This window comes from Ambystoma mexicanum, chromosome 12 (genome assembly GCF_040938575.1).
Source record: "Ambystoma mexicanum isolate Mex_15411 chromosome 12, UKY_AmexF1_1, whole genome shotgun sequence".
Classification (NCBI taxonomy): Eukaryota; Metazoa; Chordata; class Amphibia; order Caudata; family Ambystomatidae; genus Ambystoma; species Ambystoma mexicanum.
In genome coordinates, this window is record NC_090936.1 from 1152708080 (window position 1) to 1152722525 (window position 14446).

Sequence of the window (14446 nt, forward strand, 5' to 3'; positions counted from 1 at the left end):
AGAAAATATGATATTTCATGGACCTCAGTAGGTCATTCTTTCCTCACATAGAACAGGAATGTCGTGGGCCTGACAGTACAAGATTACCTTATTTATTTATTGTGTATTTGTAAGGTGCTTATACAACAAAAAACTGTTTCAAAGCACCCACGGGGCAAAAGGGGAGGAAAACATGGGAAAGCAAATAGAATACAAATTATGAACAAGAATTATGAACAAGAAAGAGGCAGACCTAGTAAGACTTGTGAGCATTCGCAGCGTGCAAGTGGAGAGGGAGGGGGTACGAGGGAAGGGGAAAAGTGCTAGGAGTTCCAGGGAGCCAATTGCAGGTAGCAGCTAAGTTGCCTGGCAGAGATCACTTGGTAGAATGGTCATCTACCAATACAATAAGTGCAGGCTTGTGAGAGAACACCGGACAGTGGGTGCCCAAAGTCAAGTGCTGGGGGAGGGCGGAAGCTGAAGACGATTGGGAGGAAGGCCAGGAACCAGAAGGACATGTAAGGGCCCAGGTCATCAATCTCAGCGATTGTGGGGTTTAGCATGGGAGGGAGAGGGGGGATGCAGGAGGCGAAGAGCAAAGTCTTGAGGAGCTTCCGGAATTTGAGGAAATCCAGCTGAGGACAGAGAGGAAGGGGGAGGCTGTTCCAGAGGAGAGAGCCAGCCGAAGAAAGAGTTCGGCCACCAGCTCGCTGCTTAGAGCGCTTGACACGCAGAGAGTTAGAGCCAGTGGAGTGTAAAGATCTGGCAGGGGGGTATTTGGTTAGAGCAAGTTGTAGATAATGTGGTCCCTGACCCCAGATAGGCTTGTGGATGATGCAGAGGGATTTGAATGTGATCCTTGCAGCAACCAGGAGCCAGTGGAGGGAAATTAGGGCTGTTAACAGTCACAGCAGTAGATGTTCCACTTGGATGCATGGGATGGAGCAGCACAAGCGCCCTCACATTTAACAGGTTAATGAAGGGCCTTTGAAATGCAAGCTAGACTTGCACAGAACAGGTCTCACCAGTCCAAATTCCCCATCACAAAGAGCTTGCTCAGAAGGGGCAAAGCAATCCCAGCCGCCCTCACATAGAATAGGAATAGCATAACAGCAGGCGGAGCACCACCCACAAAGAACAGGAACCGTGAATTGCCTCTGCAGTGCAAGCTCCCGATAGATATAAATAATAAAGCATTGCTAGCGACTAGTTCAAATAGGAACACTAACTTATCTTGCGGAATCAGAAAAACTCCATGTAGTAGAAATTTAGAAAAAACGGAATTAGAAGGAATTCAAGTGATTGTGTACCAATGCCCAGCCACTCAAAGGCTGGTTCACTTCCAAACCATGTTGCAGAAGGGGATGTTATAATTACAGAAGGAAAAATAACTCTATATGCCTTTCATTTTTCCTCTACAGAGGTCTGCACATTTGATCTCGTCTGTATTTATTTACATTTTTAAGACACAAACTTGGCCAATTACACAGTAAAGCAAACATGACGTGTATTATGTGTTTTAAGATTAATGAAAGTCCTCATTTACTGGAACAAGTACTACTTAATTGTTTGCCAGTGCGGTACTGAAAAAGAGATGGTAATTTCATTGCCGCCACTTATTTTGTTGCTAACAGAATTACCACCATTTTCAACACACCTCTGAAAATAAGGCTGGCCTTGAAGTGGAGGATTTTCCTCCAGCATCATGCTGGAGGTAAATCCACCACTTTAAGGCCAAATTTCAGCACAATTACCGCTGATGTAATCCGGCCAGGGTCCCCATGGGGCTCTATGGGCCCAAAAATAGGGATTACCCCTGCCCTACAACCACTTGTAATCCTGTGGTAAATCCATGTGACCAAGTGGTGTTAACAGTAAATATGCTTGTGGTAATTTGTTGGATTTACCAATGAATGACCACCAAAGTTGCAATGAGGCTGTATATCTAATTTCATGATCAAATGTTGACTGGCACGACTGAACCTTACATCCTTCAGAAGTCAGTAGACTATCAACTGAGCTAAACATAATCAATACATGCTTATAAGTTGGAAGAATGCTGCATGAAGAGCTACATAAAGATTTGAAATCACTAACTGCATTGCCACTACAGGGACAGGTTTTGCTGAGTTGCTATTTCATTTGCAAATGCAACTATGTGATTATTTTTTTCTAAGAGTGCTTGCACTGGCTGGAGAGCCAGGTTTTCAATGTTTTAAGTCTAGTGTTGAAGATGTGAAAGAGGCTTTGACCCCCATTGATTAGTGAAATGACTATCACTCATCCTTGAGCAATGGCTTTGCTGGCGCTGAGCATTTACAGTACACCGACAAGTACACCGCATTTACAGTACACCGACAAGTACACCGCATTTACAGTACACCGTCAGTTCACGGTTAATTGACCTTTAAATTAGACATTACATACTAATCCATGCCCCATATAAGGTATACAGGTGAGAGTATTTTACAAACTGTTTTAATAGAGTGCAAATTAAATTGTAAGATTAAACATTATTTGCCTCAGCAAGAGTGTGAAATATGAGACATGCAACCAGAAAATGAATCACATAACCAAAACAGTTGTGTAGCAAAGTCGTCTAGCTTCAAACAAGTTATTACATTTGTGAAAAACCTTCACCCACACATTCATGGGTATTAACACACCACCTAGATGAACCTTGAAGACAAATGCGCACAACACATGAACTTCGAAAAAATACTTTTGTGCAATGCAGGCATGTCTTTACTGAAAGAGCATAATATGTTTGTAAAAAGGCTACTTCCCAATTGTAATTAAGTGTTGAATCTTATTACTGTCGTGATCCTAAAATTCTCCTTTCCATGAGCATTTACAGACAGAGAAGTTGAACAAAAAGAATACAATTCACATTTCACTGGGGGCTGTTTTTGACAAGCTCCTTCATGGCTTGCAATTCATCAAAAGATCTGCTCTGGTTTCTGTCGAGTCACCTGCCCTTGGCACTTAACTCTGCTACCAAATTGTGCGTAAATGGTACGCACAGGAAGATAAAATTGTTGTATTTAAAAGGTTTTAATGCGTAACAAGGTCTACTATGAAACTTGCAGGTCCAGGCCTTATCCCATCTATACCAAAACTACAGATTTATCATGCATTCCTTCTAAGGTTTTTTATTTTTATTTCAGGAATTTGTATGGAGCACCTACCTAGGCATGTGCAAATGATCTTATGAAGCCCTTTTCTGACCATTCGGATTGGCTGCCGGGCCAGATTCTAATAAGCTGTCATTCAAGATAAAAGACTGCCCCATCTTATTTATGCTAAAGTGGCCCTGAAGACAACAGGAGGGTATTTGTAAGGAAGACGCTACCCCACTTTATCAGCCTGAACATTTCCCTGACTTGGGCAAGTTTTGAAATGCCACCACTTGGTTCAGTTGAAATAAATGGCCTTCACTCTGCCAGGCAACAATTTTTCCCTAAATGCGTAAATTAAAACTGTACCATGGTAAGAATCTCATAGTAGGTACACAACACGACAACCGATGAACCTTACAGCTTTTCTTCCTGCAGCAATGTAAGCATCTAAAAGTCAAATTAATAGGATGATGCAAAAGGTCATGCTAAGTCTGGGAAATGAGACCTGGCTTAAGTCCTGGTTACTATAGCAACGGGAAAATCATATGAAGGAATTCATTGTATATGGAGGAAGACGAAAACACAGTATGGAAGGAGAGACAGCTTACAGTACACACAGTTCCGTGACTTTTGCAACTAAGCAAGAGACATTTGGTGTTAAAAGCAGGGCGTCAGCCATTTTGTTTTACATTTCTGGACTGAGACAGGTTGACTTTTGCAAGCTTTCAAGCTGTAAATGCAGCCTTCTCATCACATTAAATGTGTACTGGGGTACTACCTGCATTATTAAACGCACACAGCATTGCAATTCACGGGATTAGAGGAAAGGAAGAAGTTACTTACCTGTAACTGTTGTTCTCCAGCATGGGTCTGGCATGGATTCACATGCTCATGAATATTCCCCGTCGTCAGGCCGAGAATCCTCGGTATAGAAAAAATCAGTATCAGCTTCGTTTCTGATCTGTCTTTCTTAGTAGTAACCAATCACTGGTCTCTGGGTCATACTGCCCCCAGCCAATGACTGCCCTCTCCCTAAGCCCCGCCCCTGGCAGCCATCCTCAGATTTGGTAGCACGTGAAGTGGCAGTATGACCAAGTGAAGAGCCGCAGAGGGGTAGGCGGGAGGGTTCGCATGTGAATCCATGCCAGACCCATGCTGGAGAACAACAGTTACAGGTAAGTAACTTGTTCCTTCTCCAGCATGGGGTCTGGCATGGATTCACATGCTCATGAATATAAGAATACATAACAGTATACACATGCACAACCACGGGAGGTGGCAAAAGGCTCAATATCAAGCAATACAACAACTCAACATTAAGCAACTCTTACCTCCTCACCAGGCTCACCTTAGGTGAACAGGTTGCGCAGCACTGCCTGGCCGACTCTGGACTCCTCCCTGGAATCCCGGTCGACGCAGTAGAATCTCGTGAAGGTGTGCGTCGACCTCCACGTAGCAGCCCTGCAGATGTCGAGCAGGGGCACACCAGACAGGAACGCCGTAGTAGCAGCGGTCGCTCTGGTCGAATGGGCCCTCGGACGGCCTGGCAACGGTCGGTTTGCCAACCAGTGACAGTGCATGATGCAGCCGGAGAGCCATCTGGAAATGGAAGTCTTCGAGAAAGCCTTCCCTTGATTCACAGGTCCAAAGTTCACAAACAGCTGTGACGTCTTCCGAAAACTCTTTGTGCGGTCCACGTAGAACTTCAGCGCTCTAGCTACATCCAGCGAGTGCAGAGTCCTCTCAGCCGGCGACGAAGGCGACGGGAAGAAAACTGGCAACACCAAGGGCTCGTTGAGGTGGAAGTCGGACGGCACCTTGGGCATGTCGTGAAAAGTCAAGTATGGAGGCTTGCAAGACAGGGCCTGGATCTCTCCCACTCGTCGTGCAGAGGTGATGGCCACGAGGAATGCTGTCTGCCACGACAGAAACTTCAACGGCACTGAATGCATAGGCTGGAATGGGGCCCCCATGAGCCTAGTTAGCACCACGTTGAGCTCCCACGCCGGGGCAGGGGCCTTCACTGGCAGGAATGATCGGAACAGTCCTTTCATAAATTCCTTCACCAGACGATGAGACCACAAGGACGCCCGTCCTGTAGTTCTGCTGTAACGTGAGACGGCAGCCAGATGTACCTTGATGGAAGCGTGAGATAGGCCAGCCTTGGCCAAAGACAGTAGGTACGGCAATACTTGAGGGGCCGTAATCCGCAGAGGGTTAATCTTCTGTGCACGGCACCAGACAGAGAACCTCTTCCATTTATGTCCGTAGCACTTGAGAGTTGAGGATGCCCTGGCCTTTGCAAGAACCTCTCTGCAGTCGGCCGGGATGTCGTATCCTCCAAACTCTAGTGCTGCAGGAGCCAGGCCTGCAAGTTCAGCGACTCTGGTTCGTGATGAAGAATGGCGCATCCTTCTCTGGAGAGAAGATCCGCGTCCATCGGCAGCTTGACTGGTGTGGACGCTGACAAGTCCAGAAGGTCCGGGAACCAGATCTGCCTCGGCCACGCCGGTGCGACGAGGATCATCCTGCACCGGGACCTCTTAAGCTGGTTGACTAGCCGGAGTAGCAATGGCAACGGCGGGAATGCATAAAGGAACAGGCCGTCCCAGGGGAACGAGAAAGCATCGCCCATGCTCCTCGGTTGGGGAAACCTGCTGGCGAACCTCCGGCACTTGGAGTTCGCCGCCGTTGCAAAGAGATCGATCTGGGGTTTGCTCCATCGTCGGAAGAGTCAGTCCACTTGATCCAGGCGCAGATCCCACTTGTGGCACGAGCGCAGCTCTCTGCTGAGTGAATCGGCGATGGTGTTTTTTAGCCCTGCCAGATGAAAGGGTACCAGAAACATCCCTTGGGCGACGGCCCAATGCCACAGATCCTGGGCTTCCTTGGATAGGGCAGGGGATCTGGTTCTGCCCTGCTTCCAAATGTAAAACATTGTGGTGGTGTTGTCGGTGAAGATCCTCACCACCTTGCCCTTGAAGGACGGAAGGAAGGACCTGAGGGCCCAGAACACTGCACGGAGCTCCAATATGTTGATGTGGAGAGACATCTCCTCCGGGAGCCAAAGGTCTCTCACGTGGAGACCCCCGGTGTGCGCTCCCCAACCTTCCAGGGAGGCATCCGTCGTCACCGTCACCTGGTGGGCCGGGGCTAGGAAACCTGTTCCCGCTGTCAGATGAGCGCGGACACCCCACCATCGTATCGCCTGACGGAACGCTTCGTCGAGCGGGATCCTGTCCTCAAAGCTGCCCGTTGTCTGGATCCAGTGGGCGTCAAGGAATTCTTGCAAGGGCTGCATCCAAAGTCTGCAGTGGCGCACCAGATAAATGCAGGAGGACATCATTCCGAGGAGGGACTTGATAGACCTCACTCATTCCACATCCGTGGCCAGCAGACGTTGCAACTTTCCTAGGATGGTCCTTATCCTTTCCTCCGACGGTGAGGCCCGCCGCGCCACTGTGTCGAGCTGTGCTCCCAGAAACAGGGCGACTTGCGACGGGACCAGGTGGGATTTTGGAAAGTTCATGGAGAACCCTAGGTCCGTGAGCAGCTGGACGGTCTTTGCAGTGTGTTCCACGGCGAGCTCCCTTGTCCTTGCCCGTATGAGCCAGTCGTCCAGGTAGGGGTAGACGTGGATCCCCTGCAGGCGCAGCCGCGCCGCCAACGGTGCTAGGCACTTGGTGAACACCCTGGGCGCCGATTTTAACTGAACTGGTAGTGCCGCCCTTTGACCACGAACCTGAGGAACTTTCGGTGTCTCGTTAGAATAGGGATGTGGAAGTAAGCATCCTCCAAGTCCAACGACGACAGGAAATCGCTCTCCTCCAGCTGTCCCAGCACGTGCTGGAGGGTGACCATCTGGAACTTCTGTGCCTTGATGTATTTGTTTAGTCGTCGCAGGTCCAGAATGGGACGCCATCCTCCCGTCTTCTTCTTCACGAGGAAGTATCTTGAGTAAACTCCAGAGCCCCGAAGCCTCTTCGGGACGAGCTCGATGGCACCTTTCCTGAGCATCGCCCTTACTTCCAACAGCAGTTGAGGGACGTGATTTTCCTTCCTGGCCACGGGAGGAATGCAGGGGCACCTCTTCTGGAACTCGAGGGCGTGCCCCCGGGCCAGGGCGTCCAGCACCCAACGGTCGGTGGAGATGGACTCCCACACACCGACGAACTTCGTCAGCCGGCCTCCCACCAGGGTGCATCGGCAGGGTCCCGACCCGACGGTCGGTTCAATCTTGCTTGGAGGCCGCTTTGCCTCCTTGACCACCTTTGCGACGACGGCGGGATCCACCTGACTTGCCGCGTCCCCTGTAGGCCTCCTGCGATGAAGACCTTGCCGCTTGACGGTACGTAGAGGAGCTGCTGCCGGCTCCCTTGGAGGCACCCGGTCTGCCTCCGGAGCTCCGAAAGGACGGCCGTCGCTGTTGGAGCACACCCAGTGCACGGGCCGTCTCCGTCTTGATCGCCTGAAGGGATTCATCAACCGCCTTGCCAAAAAGGTTGTTCCCATCGAAAGGCATGTCCAAAACCTTGGTCTGAACATCCTGGCGGAAATCCGTTGCCTTGAGCCATCCTCGTCGTCTCAGGCAAACACCGTCGCCCAACTGACGGAAACCGGTGTTGGCGATGTCCGTAGCCACCGTAATGGCGTGGTCCGAGGCAATCTCACCTTCCTGTAAGATTTCCAGGGCCTCAGCCCTCTTGGCATCCGGAAGGAAGTCCAACAGAGGGACGATCTTGAACCACAACTCCCTGTCGTAGCGGGCTACGATGGCCAGGGCGTTGGCCGCCTTGATGGTCGTCGCTGCAGATGAGATGACCCGTCGTCCCATCGCATCCAGCTTCCTACCCTCGCCGTCCGGAGGGGAGGTTGAAGTCGAGGCCGATGGCCCCCCCCCCCCGCTTTCTTCTTGGCCGCCGCCGAAACGACCAAGTCCGGGGTATGTTGCGCCCTAAGGCACAAAGGGGCAGCGTCGGGGACCCGGTACTTCTTCTCGTACCGGTCCCTCTTCGCAGGAGCCGTGGCAGGGTTCTTGAGGAGGGCGAGCCCCTCATCCCAGATGTCATCAAGAAGCGGTACGGAGAGGACCGTCTTCCTTTTAGCCTCGCGCCATTGGTAAAGGAACCCCTCCTCCTCCTTTACTTCGGGGCAGAGCTGGAAGAGCTCGGATGCCCTGGAAATCATTGCATGGAAGGATCCAATCTCGCCGGGCGGGGACGCCCGGGCAATGGGGTGACGGGGGACATGTCCTGTCGTCGTCATCCGTACCCGTCGTAGTCGTGTCCATGCCTGTATCATCACCGGGGGGAAGGCAGAGAAGGCCGCAGAGGCAGGAGAGGAGGCCTAGGATGTGTCATCCTCCTCTTAAGTGGTGGGCTCTCCGAAGGTCCTGGCTCCGGTTCCTCCGTCGGGTCTGGTTCAGGTACCTCTGTCGGGGGAAGGGGCAACCTAGTCCTTATCTCCGAGCATAAGGACTGGATGGCTGACAAAATGGCCTCCGAGGTGTCCTGCGGCGCCGGAAACGACGGGAGCGAGGGCTCTTGAGGAGCCTCGCCTGCGTCACCGTCGCCCTCGTCGGGATCCCTCCCGATGGGCTGGGCCTCCTCTTCAGAGGTCGTGTCCGTATCCACGACGGCCACCAACCCCTCCCCCACCCTTTCCAACGAGGAGTTCGTGGGGGTCTTCTCGATGGGCTTGAAAGACGACTCCCTCCGCGGTGGCAGGGAGACTCTGGTACCTGAGGGCGCCTCCACTGGTGTAGCCTCCACAGGCTGAGCCAGGGCCGCGGCGACATCCTCAATCGAGGTCTTAGCAGGGTGAATTAAGGCCAACGTCACTTTCTCTATGCCTTGGGCCTTCACCTTGGGGGAGGGTCCGAGCCTCGCTCCACCTCTGCCTGAATCTTCGAGATCGACCGGGGCCTCTCCAGAAGCTTCGCCGGGTTCTCGGACTTCCTCTTACCCGAGCCAGAGCGTTGGCTCGTGGTCAATGGCGCCGGGGAGGATGCACCCTGCCTGGCAGCCAAGGAGCCTGACCGTTCGGCGCTCCCGGTGCCCGCGGACTCGCGGTGCTTAGCCTTTTGTTGGGTCCCCGTCACCGGAGCACCCTCACAGGACTTAGAAGACCGCTCGGACTTCTTTTTCTTCTTCTCGCCTGGCGGGCTCTTACCTTCCAGCCAGTTGGCGAGACGGAGGTGGCGATCCTTCATGGTCCACTCCGACATGTTCCCACAAAACGCGCAATCCTTTTCCTTGTGCGTCTTGTCCTCATGGAGACATTAGAGGCATAACGAATGCTCGTCCTCCTTGAAACGTTCTGAAGTTGGCATCCAGGGCAGGTCCTGAACAGCTTCCTGGGCGTCGAGCTCCCTTTCTCCTGGGCCATGTCCGGGGTAGGCCTCGGAACTTCTGGAAACCTCCAAAAGCATAACTCGACGAAATCTTCACCCTTGAGGGGCGTAGAAACTCCGAAACGGATCCCCGTTGATCGGAAGTAGAAACGGTGGAGCTTGAGGCTCTATTTAACCGAGAAAATCTCTTGAAAAAAACACGAAAACGCAGTAAAAGCTCGAGAGCTAAGCACGAGGACTCCCAACACTTGAACGTGCGGTAAAAATCTGAGGATGGCTGCCAGGGGCGGGGCTTAGGGAGAGGGCAGTCATTGGCTGGGGGCAGTAGGACCCAGAGACCAGTGATTGGTTACTACTGAGAAAGACATATCAGAAACGAAACGGATACTGATTTTTTCTATACCGAGGATTCCCGGCCTGACGACGGGGAATATTCATGAGCATGTGAATCCATGCCAGACCCCATGCTGTAGAAATGCACAGACATTCGAAAAATAATTACATATAGGCTATTTGAGCCAGCAATCACACGATTGCCAGTTTCCAGTCAACCGGCTTACATGGTTTATCATCAGTTACGCTAAGCCTTTTTGGAAGATCATAGTCGGTTTCCAATATGCCCAGTTGTGTCACGTTTCCAGTGTAAGGTTCAGCAGATCATTGCTAGTTTCTATTATTACATCATAGCTATTTTCCATTATGTTTGGTAACCCCATCTTGCCAGCCTTGACTGCCCTCTTCGAGCAGATTGACCTTCTGCTGCTTCCCGCGATGTCCAGAGGGGAGCAAAGATGCAGCCTGTACTGGCAGCCACAGACTACACCCCCAGGAATGACAGAAAAAGTCTGCAGGGGTGTGTGATGTTCGTCTCTCGGAGAGCAGGTTGTTGGGCTGCAATGCAAACTTTCAAGCGTTTCAGGCCCCATGGAATTTTCCTCAGTTACCTTTGTTTGTTGGAATATCTAGCGGTGGTGCAGGCTGGCGAGTTTCTCTGCTGGACTCGCTGGAGAAAAGCCAGCTTTGGAATCTACTCACTACAGGAAGAAAGCCAGCCTTTTATACCTTACCTGTTGGTAAAACTGCTGTGATTTATTTCTGAATGCCAATTGGCACACTGATGGTGTTTAGCTGGAGTAAGCCTTGCTAAACCTGAAAGTCTGCGTGTGAATTAGTCCTATTCAAGAACCAAGAAGAGTTGGCTTTCTCATCCCTTCACTGCAGAGTAAGGAGAGCTATTAAACTGTACCAAATCCTTTCACAAAGAAAGAATGCAAGTGGGAAAAAGACACTAAAATGTATGCAGCAAAGAGGTCAACACTTTAGGCAAAGAATTACTCAGTCTAGCGAGCCTGTAATGGAAAGAAAAGCGTACTAGCGGTTCCTCAAGCCAAAATCACCTAATTCTATTCCCCAAAAGGAATCTCTGCTGTACAGCACGTGGTGGAGGGAGCTTGGTGCCAGGCTAGGTAAGGGGACACACCTATAGCGCCACAAACAGCACAATGGCTGGACAACGAGTACTTTACAAAACACTTTGCTGCCGTTGCTGGAAGCATGTCTAAGCTTGGAAGATGAAATCTCAGCACTGGAAGTCCCACCTTCCAATTTAAGTGCAGTTTATAAATTCCTTTGGATAATCCATAATATGAGTTTGTCGGAAGCATGGAGGAAAATAAAGAGGTTAGAGTAAATTCCGTGGCATCATCCCAGCATTTTGAAAACTCTGAATTTCCAGATGGCTCAACACTGGGTGCCAGTTCAATATCAGCCTGAAACTTGGTCCTCCAATCTATTGTTCGTTTATGCAACATTAGCAGGGAAGTTAAGCTACATTCCTCCCAATTGCAAAAGATTCTAAGAACACAACTCCTCAACTCGGCTCAAGCCCCCTTTATCATCTGGGGACAATTTTCAGTCGACACAAATTCCATTATTGGGGAGGTCTGCCAATCCCACTATTAAACAACATGAGCACATTCGACCAGGCAGGTCATAATTTGCCACCCAAGGAGTCAGACAGACTGGGTCTGATGGTGGTGGGGGAAATTGTGGTGATAAAGAAAAACGGGATGCCGTCTGCTAAATTGCAAACGAAAAAGTCCAAGAATCAAACATATTTCCACTTCTAGACAAATGGGCTTGAGGAAATCTTTAAGGAAAATTCTCAAGGCACCTCAGTTCTCACAAACCACTGCCTCAGGAACTATTGAATCCAACTCTAGCAATTCTAAGAAAAAGAAAAAAGCCAAGCGGCTGAAAGATACAAGGAGGTTGACAAAATCTCCTCACACGGGAAGAGTATACAAGCTCTTTATTGCGTGGACCCCACAGGCACCACCTCCTCCTCCAGCGTCCCTGATCAACCGGCTGCTGTGGAATGTTGACTCCTGAACCGGCATCAACATTCCTTATTGCGTGGACCCCACAGGCACCTCCTCCTCCAGCGTCCCTGATCAACCGGCCGCTGTGGAATGTTGACTCCTGAACCGGCATCAACATTCCACAGGCGCCCGTGCACATTACAACAGAGGTCTTCTTTCTACAATTTTGGAGGGAGAGGAGGTGGTAGCGGACAGCTTGGTCATCTTTAAGCCAAGAAAAGGGAAGCGTAACAAAAACAAATCAATCCACTCAAAGATATGAGGATTTTTTTTATAGAATCACAGACTGAGGACTTGGAGGAGGTGGATGAAGGCCTGGATGCTCGAGTTCAGTTGTCCTACAACTAATGGTCATTTGGGATCTCTGACTGAACCAAACAATTCAGAGTCGATTGTAACATCAGACAACTGGGCCTCTTCAAAGCCATTGATGGTTTGGGAATGCTGGGCATCAGGGTCTCCGTGCGAGCCTAGTGGTACCGTTACCTTGCAAGAGGTAGTTAGCAAGCCCAATTTAAAGCCTGAATCCATCTTTAAGGGTCGCCAAGAAACATCATTGAATCAATCGAGCATTCTTTCACTCTTTAGAGGTATACTGTCCCTGTCTGTTCTATCATCAGCTGATACAAAGCTGACAGAATTTCACAAAGGTTCGCAGTTTAATAAGTTAATGTATATTTGTATTAAAAATTGCCATCTTTAATACTGGTCAGGGATGCCCATGAAGCACTACTACAATGAGGCCATGATTTATTTTACCAGTGTTAAACGTTGAGGGCTAACAAGTACTCAAACTGTAAGGCTCCACACTGTTGATCGGTCTGCAACCAATGATATGAAAATAAAATGCCAAATTTACAAGTCTGGTCACAGGCAGGTTTGAAGTAGCCTCGATCGGACTGAGACAAGGAGACTGGTCCTGGCTATCCTCAGCCTTACCTGTTCAAACAGGTTCTTGCCCAGGTTGCTAAGAATGAAACTTTAGCGTTGTTAATTTGGAACACTAGAGGTTTAAATAGGTTTTTGAATCAAAATGTGAAGGATTTATTTTATAAGTTAGATATTTTTCAACCTTCAACCGGAAATATTGTAATTAGTACTGGTAATGGATGGTTTTTGAATTATTTTTAGGAAAACCTAAAAGGGGAGGCTTTCTGGGAGTCTCCCGATAACTACATAAACCAATTTGGGTGCTACACTCCAATTAGTGCATTCTAAGGCCCCCTCAATGCTGGTAGGGAGGCTTGCTAATGACCAAGGAGCTAGTGATCAGAGTATTTTACTAACACATTTGCACTGTACCAGCCCGTCAAGTGTGAAGTTCTGCTAAGAATGGAGCTGGATATTATTTGATTACATTGGGAAGAAAAGGGTGATTCCAACTATGTGATATGTGCAGGGGATTTTAATCGTCTCTGTCCGTATACGATGGCGGACAGGAATGTCAACCATCTTCCTATCCCCTCCAATTAGTTGAACTCCCCATTTCAGATTAATAAGGAAACATCTAGAGGTATGATATCTGTTTGGATTTCCTGGAGAAATGGAATTTGTTTAAAAAAAATAGTAATTTACAAGGGGACTGTTCTAGTCAACCGACATGGTCCAGATTAATTTCACACTAGATCTTCAATCACATTTTTTTTGTCTGCTTATTTATTTGAGAAGGCACAGTCACTTGAATGATAAACTCATCTAAGAGCGATCATGATAATTTAATTCTGAAATGTACGCATTGTTTTGGGAAGAATATGTGATCAAAGGTTCAGCAATCTGACTGTGAATAATTTGGGAAGAGATTGAAAGGATCTCCATCAACTATAATACAGATGAACCAACTCCTGAGTGATATCAGAGATAACTGGGATTATTCTGAAATGGTAATGAAATGCTCCGCTATGAAATACGATACAGTAAGATTCTGGTTAGGTCACACCTCTCAAGAGAGAGATTGGAACCATAGAGCTTTCGCTCAGGCTTATAACTGGCGCCTCAGGGTAATTCCCCCCAGAACCCTCAGGGTCTGTTGCTTTAATATTGTTGGTTGATGTGAACTAGATTAATATGTATTTTAATTGTATTGGTTGGTTGGTTGATTTGCAGCTAATGGTTTATGAATTTATGTTTAAAATATAGGTACTCTAGTGTTCAAACTGTCCTCGCTTAGAGGTTTGATGTAGGCACTTGTCACTTGTAATTCATTAATTGTTTAATAGGCTGAAAATATTTTACGTTTGAATGTGAAAGGTTTACTTCTTAAAACCAGATCACAATAAAAGAATATAAATATACCCACTTCCATTCCAGCATTCACAATGCATGTGTGTATGCAGTTTGCACAATCCCCGTTTGTTTCCGACTTACAACAGTTTATTTCAAATTCAACAACCCCAGTGAACTCCAAGTTTGGTAACATGCGTATATTTCCAGCATGCAATCCTAGTTTATACCCAGTTTGACAAACCAAGTTAACTCCCAACATTACCACTCTCCAATACTCAAGTTTGACAAATTAAATAAATGTCGAGTTTGCACAATCACAGTTGATAGTGCCACTATATACACAGATTGCAACATCACAGTTTGGTAATCCCAGTATACTCACCTCCATTTGA

The 14446-nt window shown here is 48.6% G+C and overlaps 1 protein-coding gene across 1 annotated transcript in view; it reads right to left on the reverse strand.

The window, feature by feature from the left end:
* Window positions 1–14446, reverse strand: part of HELB (DNA helicase B) — a 785178-nt gene that overhangs the window by 1822 nt on the left and 768910 nt on the right. The gene's annotated exons all lie outside the window — the stretch shown is intronic.